The 17,264-nt window shown below is 45.8% G+C and overlaps 1 protein-coding gene across 1 annotated transcript in view; it reads right to left on the bottom strand.

Moving 5' to 3' along the window:
* Positions 1 to 17,264, bottom strand: part of ADGRG2 (adhesion G protein-coupled receptor G2) — a 113,386-nt gene that overhangs the window by 53,862 nt on the left and 42,260 nt on the right. The gene's annotated exons all lie outside the window — the stretch shown is intronic.

Below are 17,264 nucleotides of genomic sequence, written 5' to 3'. Positions count from 1 at the left end.
TGATTCCCCAGCCCCTGGGTCTTGCTCCTCTCCCGTCCTCACACGGTACCACTCACCCGCCCTCTCGCCCCTTAACCCCTCCAGAACTGATCTGGCCTCTCTCAGAGGTTAACAGACAGCCCCTCCCTTGAGGATCTAGGAGATGCATTTTGGAGTGTCCATAAATGCCCTAGAATAGAATGCAAATTTGTGTGTATTCATATGTATTTTTTTCTGGGAACAGTAGAGTCCCAAAAGGGACTCTATTTTAAATTAACAAGCATGTATATAGCATTACTGTGACCAGGCACTCCATAAATATTAACTCATTTAGTCCTCATAACAACAATACGAGGCAAGTTACCCCATTTTACAGATGGGGAAACCGAGGCACAGGGAGGTCAAATAACCTGTGTAGTAAAGGGACAGAGCTAGGATCTGAGCCTAGGCTTTCCAGCCCCACTATACTGGGCTGCTTCTCATCTTGGGCTGTGGTCTAAAACAGTGAAGAGCCACTGACCTGCTGGCCACCCACCCCATTCCACTGGGAGGGATGTATACTTTAGGAAGGAGGAGAGCCTTGAAATAAACTGTTTCTGACAGGTGGGGGTTTTAGGGCATCATCCCCCCTTCCCAGCCCCCCTGAAGTTAGACACATAGACAGTAATCTAGGCTGCCCGTCAAGGCCGGTGCAGATAATGGAGTATTTGGGTTGTGCTTTCCATTATAAAATGCTAGCCACAACTTGGGTTCACTCTACTTCTGAAGGCTGGTAGCTTCTGGAGCTTTTTCAGTCTGAAAGGTAAATACTGCTTAGTGTTTCAGGGGGCAGGGAGGGAGAGAGGCAAACTGGCCTCTATTGAACACTTATTACAGTGGCATTATACCCATGCTTCTTCATGGAATCTCCCCACATGCCCGTGAAACATGGCCCTCTATCCGGACCTCATCTCCCCCTCCTCTCCCCTCACCCAACCACTCTGGTGTCCCTGCTGTTCCTCCAACACACTGGGCATAGTCCCACCTCAGGGCCTTTGCACTTGCTGCTCCCTCTGCCTGAAATACTTTTCCCACAGAGAACCCCTTGGTTTGCCCTGCTGCCTCTTTCAAATGTTGCTCAAATATCACCTTCTCTGAGAGACTGATCCAGACCACTCTATTTAAAATCACAACACTTTCCCCCTTTGCCCGACCCTTTCCATCCCCTTACCCATAACACTCCTTGCCATCCAAACAGTATGTATATATTTATGTATGTGTGTATTTATGTATGTGTGTACACACACACACACACACACACACAGCCCTAAGAGGGGGTGTCCCCTAACATTCTGTGCCCTAGACCCCTCACTTGCCTCATCCAAGTCCCAGCCCTGTGTAATATGTAAGATTTTGGGACTTCCCTGGTGATGCAGTGGTTAAGAATCCACCTGCCAATGCAGGGGACACGGGTTTGAGCCCTGGTCCGGGAAGATCCCACATGCCGCGGAGCAACTAAGCCCATGCACCACAACTACTGAGCCTGCGCTCTAGAGCCCGTAAGCCACAACTACTGAGCCCGTGCGCCACAACTACTGAAGCCCACGCGCCTAGAGTCCGTGCTACGCAACAAGAGAAGCCACCGCAATGAGAATCTCGTGCACCACAACGAAGAGTAGCCCCGGTTCGCCGCAACTAGAGAAAGCCTGCACGCAGCAATGAAGACCCAACGCAGCCAAAAAAACAAATAAATTTTTTTGGCCCCCAAGAACCAATTTTCATTCCCATGGGGGCGAAGTGGCCCCCATAGAGAATGCACACTCCAGGGCTATCTCCGTTTCCTCCCAAAGAGATCCAGCTTAAGGAAAGCAACATTTGCCTGGGTGCCCCTCTCCTCCCGGATGCCCACTAGTGTCTCGGGTGATTCTGCTGTTAGTCAGCTGACATGTTCTTTCACTCCAAAGCACCTGTCATTTATGGGTAGTGAGAGTTCCCTGTGGTAGATGTTTAAGTGCAGAAGCACCTGGAAGTGGGGGGGTGGGGCACCAGTGGGTAGGGTACAGAAACTCTTCCAGTCTCCCTCAGATCACGCCACTCTTTGCCAGCTCACAGGTGAGCAGTGACCCCCTTGGCATCTTAGCTTAGGTCCTCCGGGGGTGCGGAGCCTAAGGTAAGGACTTGGCTGCACAACGGACTCCCCATCCTCCCCAGCCCCTGGCACAGAACAATATTTTTTTTACATAGCTATGAAATAAACGAGGAGGGTGATCTATAGTGGGACGGCCAGACAGCAGGCTACTGCAGTAGATTAGCCAAGACATGATGACGACTTGAACCGGTGCTTGGGAAGCTGGCATGAAAAGAGAGGTTCAACAGACACTTCTAAGGTAAGATGAGAGGATGTAGGGGACGTTGCGGTGAGGGAGAAGCAGAATAGTTAACCTATCAAACCCCAACAGTGCAGATGACATTGCTCTGAATCCCTCAAGTGCGGCAGGTAGGTTAACAAATAACAAATGTTGGCGAGGATGTAGAGAAAAAGGAACCCTCGTACGGTTGGTGGGAATGTATATTGGTGCAGTCACTGTGGAAAACAGCAGGGAGGTTTCTCAAAAAGCTAAAAATAGAACTACCATATGACCCAGCAATTCCACTCCTGGGTATATATCCAAAAAAACCCCAAAACCACTAATTCAAAAAATTCTGAAGCAATTAGAACAAATGGCCTATAGCTGTACTGTTCAATATGGTAGCCACTACCCACGTGTGGCTATTTAAATTTAAAGTTAAATAAAATTTAAAATTCAGTTTCTCAGTCACATTTCAAGTGGTCAGTGGCCACATGTGGTTGGTGGCTACCGTACTGGACACATATAGAACACTTCCATTATCACAAAAATTTCTATTAGATCATGCTGGTCTCTAGTGATGACGGCTATAGTTTTTACGGAGTTCTTACAACGTGTCAAATGCATTTCAGCCATCTGTTTTACATGCATTAACTCATTTAATCTGCATATAACTCTATGAGAGAGATACTGCTACTTTACAGATAAGGAAACTGAAGCACAATGATTAAATACCTTGGTACAGTCAGAGTTAATAAATGGCAGAGGTAAGACTTGACCCCAGGAAGTCCAGAGCCTGTAGTCTTAACCTTATACCACATTGTGGAGGTCCCAGTGGCCTGGGTTGGCACAAAGGGAGTGGGCAGCTCTGGTGGAGTCCCCTGACTACAAATGACTCTCCTGATTGGACAGTGATAATCTGGTAGTGCCCAGAACAGCCTCCTCCAGCTTTCTTAGATTGTATGAACCTGGGTTCATACATGATCTCAAGAAAGAAGGGATGCCTAGCCCATCCCACCCCACCTTCCAATGGCAGAATGAATGAGATGTAACAACTACCCTGCCTCATTAGTTAAGGTAAGGCAAGTTGCTACAATAAATAAACGCTGAAATCTCAGACACTTAAAAAAAAAAGTTAATTTTCCAGGTGTGAAGTCCAATCAGCAGCCTAGAGTGGAGGGTAGGGTGGGACAGAGAGAGCAGCATCTGCTCCATGCAATCATTCAGGAACCCAGGCTGACAGAGGCACTGCCATTTTCAACATGAAGATTCCAAGTTTGCTCTGGAGAGCAACATCCAGCCAGGCAAACAGGTGGGAGATTTTTTTTTTTTTTTTTTTGCGGTACGCGGGCCTCTCACTGTTGTGGCCTCTCCCGTTGCGGAGCACAAGATCCGGACGCGCAGGCTCAGCGGCCATGGCTCACGGGCCCAGCCGCTCCACGGCATGTGGGATCTTCCCGGACCGGGGCACGAACCTGTGTCCCCTGCATTGGCAGGCGGACTCTCAACCACTGCGCCACCAGGGAAGCCCCAGGTGAGAGATTTTTAATGGCTAAGCCCGGAAGTGGCAAACATCATTTCTCCCGACACCCACTGGCCAGAACTCAGCCACATGGCCACTTCTAACTGCAAGGGAGGCTGGGAAATGTAGTCTAGCTGTGTGCTAAGGAAGAAAGCTTTGGTGAGCTGCCAGCCAGTCTCTGCCACATCAGACTTAATTTGAGTGTTGTAGAGTAATGATACCCATTAAACTAATGATAGGTCAAAATTAATGCTAAAATCACTCTCCCCAGTCATTTTTTCTCCAGTTCTTTGCCCTCATATTGACTAGGTCAAAAGTCAGGGAATCAATATGAATCAGAGGAGGGGGAGTCCTTGCCACTCTGAGGCTGAATATGAATCCCCCCTTCTTTGTGACTCACTTCCCCAGCTTTGCTCCTAGCTAACATCCATATCATGTTTTTTCATGACCCCCAACTGTAGAACTCCTGTGTGACAAACCAGTTCCGTAAACAGTGACATACTAGTAAAAGCCACAGAGAACGGCTGAATTATGGATATTCTTGCTGCATCCTTAGGTGAAAAAGTTGTATTTTTGAGTTCCCTCTGTTTTGAAGCCGTGTAAACCTTAACCTCTGCTGTAGCACTTCTGGGTAGAAGATGCTTAGGAGGCCCTTAGGCCTCTGTATGTTGGCGGCTCCTGTTCTACTGTTTTCCCCTTCTATTGTCTTTGGCTTGTCATGAGCTTTGAAGTCTGATCTGGAACTCCTCACTTTTAATAATGTGTAACTCTTGAGTTAGTAATCTCCATGTGGATAAAAGGCCCATGTCCATATATTTCCAATGGATGAATGAGCAAGCCTCCTTAACCAACTTTAAATGTGATTAAGAGACTAGGCTCTTGAGAGAGAGGTCCAAATCCTTGCTCTGCCTTGAGTAGGTTTCTGAAATTTCTCTGCTTATATTTCTTCAACTGTAAAAATGGGGGTGCTTGCTTTGAAGGAAATTATATTACATTTACAAAGTATTTTTATCACAGTTCCAACAGTAAGTTGTAATTATTATTTTTTTTAATTTTTTAAATTCATTTATTTTTTTTTTTGGCTGCACTGGGTCTTTGTTGCTGCACATGGGCTTTCTCTAGTTGCATCGAGCGGGGACTACTCTTTATTGCGATGCACAGGCTTCTCATCATGGTGGCTTCTCTTGTTGCAGAGCATGGGCTCTAGGTGCGTGGGCTTCAGTAGTTGTGGCATGCAGGCTCAGTACTTGTGGCTCGTGGACCCTAGAGCTCAGGCTCAGTAGTTGTGGCGCACGGGCTTAGTTGCTCCACGGCATGTGGGGTCTTCCCAGACCAGGGTTCGAACCTGTGTCCCCTGCATTGGCAGGCAGATTCTTAATGACTGCGCCACCAGGGAAGTCCCTGTAATTATTATTAATTCACTCTGCATGATTCTGTGTCTTTGGATAAAGTTTACCTTTATGTAATAAACTGTTTTTTTTCCCTTAAAACAAACAACGTGATATCAGTAATTTGCAGAGGGGCGTTTTTAAAAAATCATAAAGATAGTTTCTTTCCAAGATTTGCATGTATGTGATTTCCATTCTAACTTTAAAACATTCCTATCTATTCACTAATGCTTGATTAGTGAGAATTATCTATTACAAAACTGTGTTCGTCTAATTCAAGTTTCCATGGGTTAGCATCATAGGAAGACATCTCCTAGAAAGACCGTGGGGTTCCATCACTTTGTATCACACATCAGGAAATGGAAGTTCATAGAAATCCACTTCAGAGGCGAAGGAGACTTGAAGATGACCTAGTATAATATTGTAAATCCAGAAAAGTGGCAAAGGTAGTGACTTATACTATATTTCTTTACTTCAAAAATGGTTTATTTACCCACAATAGACTGCATGAGAAAACAGAGTGTGATGTTTGCTTTGTTTGAAATTACATCTCTCCTGGTTTTCTACTACTGATCACAAACACTGGATGCAGTTATCTTTGTTGTCTTTGCTCAGCACAAAAATGGGAGGAAAATTTTACTTAAATAAACCATCTGAAAGATAGTATCTTTTAGGACTTGGAGTTCACTGGAAGAAAAGAATTACAACATAAGCCATAGGTCTGGAAAAGACTAAATACCAAACTAGTCCAAGCCCCTCAGTCTACAAGGGAGGAAAGAAGCTCAGAACATGAAGGGATTTGCCCAAAGCTTATTCACTTATTCCAATTTTTGAAGGCCAATTGTATGCTAGGCACTGGGGTTATAGCAGGAATAAAACCAAACCCCTGGCCTCAAACAGAGTTTACATTTTAGTGATATTATGCAACTCACTTGAAAGTTTTAAAATTCTACTTTGAAAAAAAATCCTATGACTGAAAGTTCTTCACTAATTCAAACTCATCCCTCCTGCCTGTACACCAAAACCCAGAATTGGTTAGCCTTTACTGTGAATCCAAACCAGTAACCAGTGTAATGACAAGGCCTATTTTACATTAGGAGCAAGGCAAAAAAGGCTACAGAGTTGAGACACAAGACAGCTATGTGTTCAGTCCTTGTTTATTCAATTAATCAGATAATTATAAGCAATTCTCATTTATTCACCAAAGCAACACCACCACCCATTTGATAGTTTTCATTTCTCTCGTCCTTAAATTAACAAAATTCTATACTATACTAAATACTAGAGCAACAAGAGAGTAACTTTTACTTTATGCTGTGTGCATTCCTAAAGGGAAAGAAGAGGGAAGGGTATAGGTCAAATAGGACACTGATGTTAAAAACAAACACAATTGGGCTTCCCTGGTGGCGCAGTGGTTGGGAGTCCGCCTGCCGATGCAGGGCACACCGGTTTGTGCCCTGGTCCGGGAGGATCCCACATGCCGCGCAGCGGCTGGGCCCGTGAGCCGTGGCCGCTGAGCCTGCACGTCCGGAGCCTGTGCTCCGCAGCGGGAGAGGCCACAACAGTGAGAGGCCCGTGTACCGCAAAAAAAAAAAAAAAACACACAAAAAAACAAACACAATTGCCACAGACATTGTTGCAAAAGCACTCTCAATCTATCTTGATGGGTTTCTTTTACAGCGCTGTCATCTTGTGAACATGAGGCTTCTTGCCAAGATCAATCTGTTTCTTGTTATTTCCTTGAAGGAAAGCTGTACCCACATCAAGGTACATTTCAACAGCATGTTCTCTTGGAACAACTTACTTCTTAACAGATTAAATCAGCGGAACTATTGCTTTTGTTCCTCAGATCTCTCTTAATCTTTATCTAGTCCTTTGGAGGTACAAACCCATCCCAGGATAAATGAATATGGCAAAGTTTCAGTCAAAGTCGTGTAAAAAAACATTTTCAACTGCTTCAGGGACTAAACACTGAGGAAGTGGTTAAGGACACAAGTTCTAAAATGCCACCACTTCTACTTTCCAGCTGTGTGAACTTGGAAGTGACTCAAACCGTCCAAGCCTCAGTTCCCTCATCTAGAAAATGAAGGATTAACACCTGACCGTAACTATTATCAGGATTCACGGAGGTAACGCACGAAGCATTTAAAACGATGTGACACACAGTAAACCTTTGTAAAGTTAACTTAGATGTGTTAGAATGCTTTCAGAGGCAAGTCGCAGAACATTCAGTTAAAAGTATCACAAACATTAAGGACATTCAATTAAGCCACCTAACAAGAACTCCAAAAGCGGACAGTTCTAAGGCTGGTCCTACAGCTCAGTGATGGCAACAAAGAGCCAGGCCTTTTCCAGCCGTCGGTTCATTCAGCCTCAGGATACAGTTAGTTCAGGGACTCAACCTTTCAAAAACTCAGGTTATCTCCACTTTCTACTTGCACTCCCTAGCTCCTCTCAGTGTTTTTAAGATGGCTACCACTGTTTCAGGCATCAAATCCAAACATGAAAATGTCTAGGCACAGCACTAGCCAAGAGAACTTTCTACAACGATGGAAATATTCTATATCTGCACCGTCCAGTACGGCAACCACTAGCCCCACGTGAATACTGAACGCTTGAGATGTGACTTAGTGTGACTGAGGAACTGAATTTTTAATTTCACTTAATTTTAATTAATTTAAATTTAAATAGCCACATGTGCCTAGTGGCTATCATATTGGACAGTGCGTGCCCAGAGTAAGAAGAGAAACTCTTTTTCATTGAGTCTCAGGAGTGGGGATGTTTTCCTAGAAGTCCCCCAGCAGATTTTCCCAGGTGGCTTTTTGGTCAAAAGTCAGTCACAGGGCTTCCCTGGTGGCGCAGTGGTTGAGAATCCGCCTGCCGATGCAGGGGATACCAGTTCGTGCCCCGGTCCGGGAAGATCCCACACGCCGTGGAGCGGCTGGGCCCGTGAGCCATGGCCCCTGAGCCTGCGCGTCCGGAGCCTGTGCTCCGCAACAGGAGAGGCCACAACAGTGAGAGGCCCACATACCGCAAAAAAAAAAAAAAAAATTCAGTCACATACCCACTCCTAAATCAAATATTGGCAAGGAACAGCATTTCCACGGGTGGCTTAGAATAATCAGGATTTACTCCTGAGTGCTGAAAGAGGGGAGCACCCTACGAAGCCAGGCTCAGCCAGCAAGAAGAAAAGCAAGGAATGGGTGTAATATAAATGATCAGTAGTAAGTGCCGCACCACTTCTGCACTGTCTAGACCAGGAAGGAGTCTGTAAACTACAGTCCATGGGCCGAATCCAGCCCACCAACTGTATTTGCAAATAAAGTTCCACTGGCTCAAAGCCACATCTATTCATTTACATATTGTCTAGGGCCACTTTTGAGCTGCATGGGCAGCGTTGAGTAGTTGTCACAGAGGCCATAAGGATCACAAAGCCAAAATATTTATTATCTGGTTCTTTAAAGAAAAGTTTGCCAACTCCTCATTTAGAGGGACATTCCTCATGGTTAAAGTCACCCTTGTTAAAGATCTTGGATAAAACATACTCCTATAACCAAAAGCAAGCACTTCGTGCAGGCTGGTGTACAAGAAAGAGTTCTGGAGAGCTGCTTTCAGCACCTTGATACTGTCTCTTGCTGGGTAACCTAGAAAAGTATCCTTTGCTTTGCGCTTCAGTCCTCTCATCAGCAAAGTGGGGATAATACAAACTTCTCCACCCACCTCAGGGGGACATGAGGAGATGATGTATATGCCAAGGCGCTCTGTAGACCATGAAGACCTACAGAAATGTCCAGATGGGTTGCTACCGCTGTTCTTAATGTTCAGTGCTATGTGCTGTTGCCACTGGATCCTACGAAGAGACACTGGGACTTTTCCATGTACAACAAGGCAAGGATAGCACTGGCAACTGGGAGATTTACCAGTCAGCAAAAGCCATGTCTGGAGCTTTTATCAATATGGAAATCAAGAGATTCACTGGCTTCACAGTAACTCTAAGAGCTTTCGAAATCACGTCAAGTTAAAAAAAGTAGTCTGGAGAAAATAGGACTTTTAAATTGTTTCCAGTTTCATATAAGGAACTTTGAATAGGAGAGCAGCCTTAAAATGGGATTGCAGAGATGAGTGGTTCTTAGTTCGAGGCAGACCTCAAGGATCCCCGGTATCCCAGGACAACAAATCAGGAATCCAAAGACTGATCCTACTGGGTAATCGAACTCACAATGTCAAAGTGTGAAGGACTCTTAACAGGCAATCAGCCGAGCCCCTTCATCACATGGAGGAAAGGAAATACATTCCTTAAGGGTAATTGGAGCCAATGTACAGCCACCTCACTGAGGTCTACACAAAAGTTTAGTGGAATATATGTTGTATCAGAACTCATTGGGTTCAGATAAGGATAATGCTGGTGGTGTAAGCTGAGGAGAGCAGTCCATGTTTTAGTGTATCTCTAGGCTTTAGACTAGAGCCGCAAATCAAAACCAACCAACCAGCCAGTTTATTGAGCACTTACTATGTGCTAACACTATGGAGGATATAGACAGGACCTGACCAGATATTCCTTCATACCTGCAAAGATAAAACCAGGAGGAGGAGCAGAATTCAGGATATCATGATGGCCTTCACCACTGCTAGCAGTGTCCTGACACATCCTAACTGTTCGGTATGGATGTTTTAGAGTTAGTATAAAATGTATAGACATACGGGGCTTCCCTGGTGGCGCAGTGGTTGAGAATCTGCCTGCCAATGCAGGGGACACGGGTTCGAGCCCTGGTCTGGGAAGATCCCACATGCCGCGGAGCAACTGGGCCCGTGAGCCACAACTACTGAGCCTGCGCGTCTGGAGCCTGTGCTCCGCAACAAGAGAGGCCGTGACAGTGAAAGCCCCGCGCACCGCGATGAAGAGTGGCCCCCGCTCGCTGCAACTAGAGAAAGCCCTCGCGCAGAAACGAAGACCCAACACAGCCAAAACTAAAAATAAATAAATAAATAATTTTAAAAAAATCTTATAAAATGTATAGACATAATTTAGATGTACAAACAATAGTGACAATAAACAAATTAAAAAGAAATCCTTGAGCTTTCCTTTGATGTCTAGGATGACTCCATCTTGTTTTGGAGCCTCCATTCCAGAGGTACAGGAAAGGGATCCTTAAACCTGATGATTTAAGGTAGCTCTCTCTTCCGCTCTAAAATGGTCTCTAGGTAACTCAATGTCTTCCAGATAAATGCGCAATCTTCGTTTTCCCTCCTCTTCCTTCTGGTAGTCAAGATGGCTTCCAGGTTAGGAATGGGGTGCCAGTGTTCTGCACAGCAGGGAGAAAGGACCTACATCACCTCGTGCTGAGCACTGGGTTCTCAAGGGTCTCTCCAGGGATCTCCCTCACCCTGCAGGGTTCCTGGGGGTCCAGCTGGCATCCACTGCTGAAGGCTGTGTCCAGTGCACCCCATGTTCTAGTCTCTCAGAATCCCACCCTGGCCTGGGGGGTCCCTCTCTCGCTGACCTAGGTCCTCTCAGCTCTCACCACTGGGTGTCTGTCACATCCTCCATCTGGCCCCTGGTCTCAGCTGTCCACACCGTCATCTCTGCAGCCCTGTCCCTGCCCCTGGCTCTCAACAGAGCTACCCACTAGGAACACGAGGGCAATTTTGAATCCCTTCCCTGTCACACAAGAGATGAGAAAGACCTGGAGAGGACACCACCTCCAGCCTTCACTCTGCCTAAACACACTGTGCCACCATTTCTCATCTCTGCCACTGCCCCACGTTGATTTACAGTCCACTGTGAGGGGTTCTCATCCGGAGTTCTAAGTGGAAAGTGGGACACAATGTCCTCTGCTTTCAGTTTCCCCCTCAACCCATCTAGATTCTCTATCATTCCTTGTCACCACTTCTACCTGCCAGGGAAAGAGTCAGGGCCCAGCAGAAGTGACCTCATGCCTGTGTGGAATTTTGGGGGCTTGGGAAATTGGCTGAGTATCAGATCAGCACTATGGTATTTATAATCGCAATTTTACAGATAGAAAAGTGAGAGACAAGGAGACCAGCACTGGGTTTGGAAAGAAGAACAAAGACTTGGATGGACAAAGTATGAGACGGTAAGAGGAGACAAGCCAGTGAGGCCTTGGACAAGGGGAATTAGAGAGAAATCTATCACTAGAAATGCCTTCAGCACAGAAAGATCTAGATCCAGCCCAGAAAGACAGTAAGTTGGGATTATAGCTCATGAGGTCACCAAACTGGCTCAAATGTGTACTTGTTTCCAAATGGGGACGACAACTCTGCAAGAATGAAATTATAACCATCTTCCACTAATATGTCATCTCACGCTCTGGAAAACAGTTGTACCTAAAAGAAGACCTTCTTGGAAGACAAAAAAAAAGCAGTGGAAGAAAGGAAGGAAGGGAGGGAGGGAGGAAGAAAAGAAAAGAGGTATTGGCACAGCCCAAGAGAGCTAGAGGCTAGAGGTAAGTTACCCGCCAAAACTTATTTGGGCTTCTGGTAGACCACGAATGACTCCCTCGAACATCACCAAATTACACAACTGGAAGTGTCAAGGTCTAACGGTTTTCTCTATTGGTCAGTGGCCTAACAAGAGAGTGTCAGTCCGGGGAGAAGATATGGGGATATATGTATATGTATAGCTGATTCACTTTGTTATACAGCAGAAACTAACACAACATTGTAAAGCAATTATACTCCAATAAAGATGTTAAAAAAAAAAAAAGGGAGTGCCAGTCCGATCCCTCCTCACTGTCAAGAGCCACTGAGTCATCTCTCAGGCTTCCAGGGCGAAGCTACTGTGTTTGCAGTCCAGATACCCCAGAGCCAGGGGCAACGGCTGCTCCCTGGCAGTCCTTCAGGCTCCCTCTCCCTCTTCTCTCCGTGCCTCAGTGCCACGTTCATTCAGTCTTCACTTACTGGGCAACCTGGTATAGTATGAACAGTACGGGCTACTGATTCCAATGGGGGATCCTCCAAGCTGTGTGACTCTGGGCAAACGACTTACTCTCTTTGACACTCAGTTTCTTCATCTGCAAACTGAGACTTAAAATATCTACCATAAAGAGTTTTTGTGAGGATTAAATGAGATGATCTACATCATGGCCTGCCCCAGAGCAGGCCCTCTGCCTGCTTTCACCCCATTAGTTTCCCACCCACCTTGCCAAACCTTCATTCTCCCTTCTCACCTGGCACAGACCATGTGCTGAAACGACTCATGATGCAAAGGAAGTACATCATGACATGATACAAAGTGACAAGCATAAAAAGACATGGATAAACAGAAAAGGGAGCACTGGCAGAAGAGATTTAATTCTTATGAAGACGTGAGGGGAGGTTTCATAGAGGCAGTAATACTGGGCTAGACTTGGAAAATGAGTGTGTTTCCAAATGGGGATGATCCCAGGAAGCAGAGGGAGGGAGTAGGGGAGTGAGGTAGGGAAGAGAGTAAAGCCAGTAATGGGTACATTAATTAGCACACTGCTACTATGGGCAACTGTGGCCCAATCCAACAATCTCCTAGGTGTATAGAACACACCTTAGCATTGTCCCACCAAGGGACAAGGAAGCTGGCATAGGTAAACACGAACTCCCATTCTTCACTGCTTTGGGGTATTAACTCCCCGGCACTACTAGCTTGTTCCATGTACAGGCCAAGCATGGGTGCATGGGTACAGATCATTCTCAGTCAGGGAGACATGGGAGCCACCAGCATGTGCAGGATCCGTCTCTAGGTGACCTCTGGGTGGGCCAAGGGAGATGGGCAGCGCACCAATAGCATCTGCTACAGGTGGCTTAACATTTAACTAGACTCACCCACGGATTTGGCCGAAGGCCATATGTTAAAGCCCCATAGCACTGACTCACGCTTCAGGATTTAGTTACAGTTTGTACTGTTCTCATGTGTCATAGTCATGTCCCTCCAACTGGAGTGTAAATTTCCTGGAGTCAGAGATGATGTCCTCTCAGCAGCCAGTAATGCTAGGCACACAGCAGGCACTCATTACCACGCAACTGATTATCCAATGTAGAAGTAGCAGGTCCCCTTGGCCTTCATCAAAGACCAGACCTAAGCCATCCTGAACCGAAAAGAACCTGCCTCAGTCCAAAGCTATTCAGAGAGATGATGCCTATAAGCCGTCTGGATGATCCAGTCCAATATCCAGTCCAGAAGTGGATTCCACCTTGACGTTTAACCTACAGCTACACAACCACCAAGCACAGTACACAACCTAGTGTAGCAGAGAGGTTAAGAATGCTGAAGACAGGACAGCGTAGTGGCTAAACACACAAACTTTGGGTCAGATGGCCTGAGTTCGAATTGCAACTCTGCAACCAAAATGTTTAACCTAGGGCAAGTTGCTTACCTTCTTTGCGCCTCGGTTTCCTGTAAGTCTGTAAAACGGAGCCTAATGCTAGTGCCTACTTCAAAGAACAGCGGCTGGCACAGGTAAATATTATCAAAGTGATTATTAAATAACATGAATACTCTTAGTTGGAGTTCTGAAAGACAATAACGAACTCCTATTTAGCCCTTTCCAGATCCCAAAACACTTCATTCAGAAAAACCTTTGCATATGCAATGTTAAATGTTATATGTCAATAAAGCTGGAAAAAGAAACAGAGAAAAGAAAAAGAAAAACCTTTGCCATCATGGAGGTTCTTTTTTTAAAACATATATTGAGCCTTAACAAGAGCCCAGGGCTTCCCTGGTGGCGCGGTGGTTAAGAATCCACCTGCCAATGCAGGGGACACAGGTTCGAGCCCTGCTCTGGGAAGATCCCACATGCCGTGGAGCAACTAAGCCCATGCGCCACAACTACTGAGCCTGTGCTCTAGAGCCCGTGAGCCGCAACTACTGAGCCCACGTGCCACAACTACTGAAGCCCACACACCTAGAGCCCGTGCTCCGCAACAAGAGAAGCCACCACAGTGAGAAGCCTGTGCACCACAAGGAAGAGGAGCCCCCGCTCGCCGCAACTAGAGGAAGCCCGTGCACAGCAAAGAAGACCCAACACAGCCAAATATAAATAAATAAAATATTTAAAAAAATAAAAGATAAATAATGTTTAAACAAAACAAAAAACAAGAGCCCACTGGGGGAGCTCAGGATTACACCCATTTTGAAGATGAGGAAATAGAGTCCCATGTCAGTCTACTGGCAAATAGAGATCATACAAATAGCAGGTGGCAGGCACGGGGAGGGCTCTAACTCTAGATCTCACCACCTTTCTACTATATCATGGGGCACAGTAATGTTTCAGCCAATTCTTTAAGACTGTGGCTCTCTGAGAATGCATCAGCATCACCTGGAGGGATGGTTAAAGCACAGACTGCTGGACCCCACCCTCAGAGTTTCCAATTCAGCAGGTCTAGGCTGGGCCTGAGAATCTGCACTTCTAAAGAGCTCCCAGGTGATGCTGATGTTGCTTGTCTGGGGGCCACACTCTGAGAACCACTGCCTTAAGAAATCAATTCATCAGAGAGCCAGAGCAAGAAATACATTCAGCGACCTTAGCATCCACACAGGTTTTCCCTACTCAGGCTGGTTTCAGAGCCATGAAACTCTCATGTTTACCTGCCCCATTTTCATAATTTTTTTTTTTTTTTTTTGCGGTATGCTAGCCTCTCACTGTTGTGGCCTCTCCCGTTGCGGAGCGCAGGCTCAGCGGCCATGGCTCACAGGCCCAGCCGCTCCACGGCATGTGGGATCTTCCCAGACCGGGGCACGAACCCGTGTCCCCTGCATCGGCAGGCGGACTCTCAACCACTGCGCCACCAGGGAAGCCCCCACAGTGGTGTCTTAATGCCCCAAGGAGATGATGTGTCTGAGCACAGCTTACATGAACATCACATGGCCATAAAAGAATTTGTATCCCATGATATATATCTGGAGGAGTTTTCTCTCCCTACTTATGTCTTCTGCCAGTTGTGTAGGTAGTGGTATCATCTCTGAACCAGTCACATCAACATCACCTGAGAACTTGTTAGAAATGTCAATTCTCAGGGCCCGCCCCAGAGCTACTAAATCAAAAACTCTCAGGGAAGGACCCAGGAATCTGGCTTAACAAGCCTTCCAGGTGATTCTGATGCATACTCAAGTTTGAGAACTCTGGTTTTGCGGTTAGGAGCACGAAATTCCAAGTTGGGTACAATTCCCAGCTCGGCCACTCCCTTGAGCAAGTTACTTATCTCTCTGAGCCTCAGTTTCTTTATCTGAGAAATGGTGCTAAGACTAGGATCTCCCCTTAATAGATTTGGTTGAGCAGCTTAAGAGAGTGGATGTATATAGAGCACATAGGAACCCAGCACATTGTAAGCAGTCAATACACATTTAGCTCTTATTTCTTTGTGTAAAGTATCATGGCTTCTTGACAATATGCCCCAGTGCCTACTTTTGAAGGACTGTCAACTGTGTTTTTTCGTTTGTTTGTTTGCTTTTTGCGGTACGCGGGCCTCTCACTGCCATGGCCTCTCCCGTTGCGGAGCACAGGCTCCAGACGCCCAGGCTCAGCGGCCATGGCTCACGGGCCCAGCTGCTCCGCGGCATGTGGGATCCTCCCGGACCCGGGCACGAACCCGTGTCCCCTGCATCGGCAGGCAGACTCCCAACCACTGCACCACCAGGGAAGCCCTCAACTGTGTTTTAATCTGTTGCAAGTTTTCCATTTAGTTTGTGTGCATCTGTGTGTCTGTTGTATTTATGCTGTTGTTTGCTGCTAGTAGATATTTGCTTTATCCAACAAAGATTCCTTGGTCTTGCAACTCTCTTCTAAATAAGTAAGGTATTTCTCTGTATGTCCTTAATAATGTCTTCTTAAATACTGATTTTTTATATTTGCATAGCACTGTATTCTTTTGGCAGTTGTACTCAAAGATATTGCAGCCCTGGGGTTTCTGGACTTTTTATCGCCTTCCTCAGGTACGTTTTCCCATTCCCACATAAGCTTCTAAGGATCCTCTTTTCTGAAATGGATGCTGCTTCATTAGGGTGATTCTCTATCTCCCTTAAATTTCCATGCAGAAGTGCCTTCGAGTAGGTACTTTTAAAAACAAATAGGGGCTTCCCTGGTGGTGCAGTGGTTGGGAGTCTGCCTGCCGATGCAGGGGACACGGGTTCGTGCCCCGGTCTAAAACTATAAAGCTCTTAGAAGAAAAATAGGGAAAAATCTTCATGACATTTCTTGGATATGACAGCAAAAACACAGGCAATAAAGTAAAAATAGACAAATTGGACTTCATCAAAATTAAAAACTTTTGTGCATCAAAGAACACTATTAAAAGAGTGAAAAGGGACTCCCTGGTGGCGCAGTGGTTAAGAATCCGCCTGCCAATGCAGGGCACACAGGTTTGATCCCTGGTCCAGGAAGATCCCACATCCTGTGGAGCAACTAAGCCTGTGTGCCACAACTACTGAGCCTATGTGCTGCAACTACTGAAGCCCACGTGCTCTAGGGCCCGTGCTCCACAACAAGAGGAGCCACCACAATGAGAAGCCCGCACACCGCAATGAAGAGTAGCCCCCGCTTGCCACAACTAAAGAAAGCCCATGCACAGCAACGAAGACCCAATGCAGCCAAAAAAAAAAAGAGTGAAAAGACAACTCACAGAAGGGGGAAAATATTTGCAAATCATATATATAATAAAGGATTAGTATCCTGAATATATAATGAACTCCTAAAACTCAATGAAAACAGAAAACCCCAAACAACCCAATTCAAAAATGGACCAAAGATTCGAATAGTCATTTCTCTAAAGAAGATACACAAATGACTAATAAGCACATGAAAACATGTTCAAAATCACTAATCATTAAGGAAATGCAAATAAAAACCACAATGATACCATTTCACATCCATTATCAAAACAACAGAAAATAACAAGTGTTGGTGAGGATATAGAAAAATTGGAATCCTGTGCCTTGCTGGTAAGAATGTTAAATGGTGCAGCCTCTGTGGGAAACAGTTTGGCAGATCCTCAAAAAGTTAAACACAGAATTACCATATGACCCAGCAATTCTACTCCTAGGTATATATACCCCAAAGAATT

The sequence above is a fragment of the Delphinus delphis genome, chromosome X, assembly GCF_949987515.2.
Source record: "Delphinus delphis chromosome X, mDelDel1.2, whole genome shotgun sequence".
In the NCBI taxonomy this organism is placed as follows: domain Eukaryota; kingdom Metazoa; phylum Chordata; class Mammalia; order Artiodactyla; family Delphinidae; genus Delphinus; species Delphinus delphis.
Note: the sequence above shows the minus strand (reverse complement) of the source record. Positions and strands in the feature narration are given on the sequence as shown.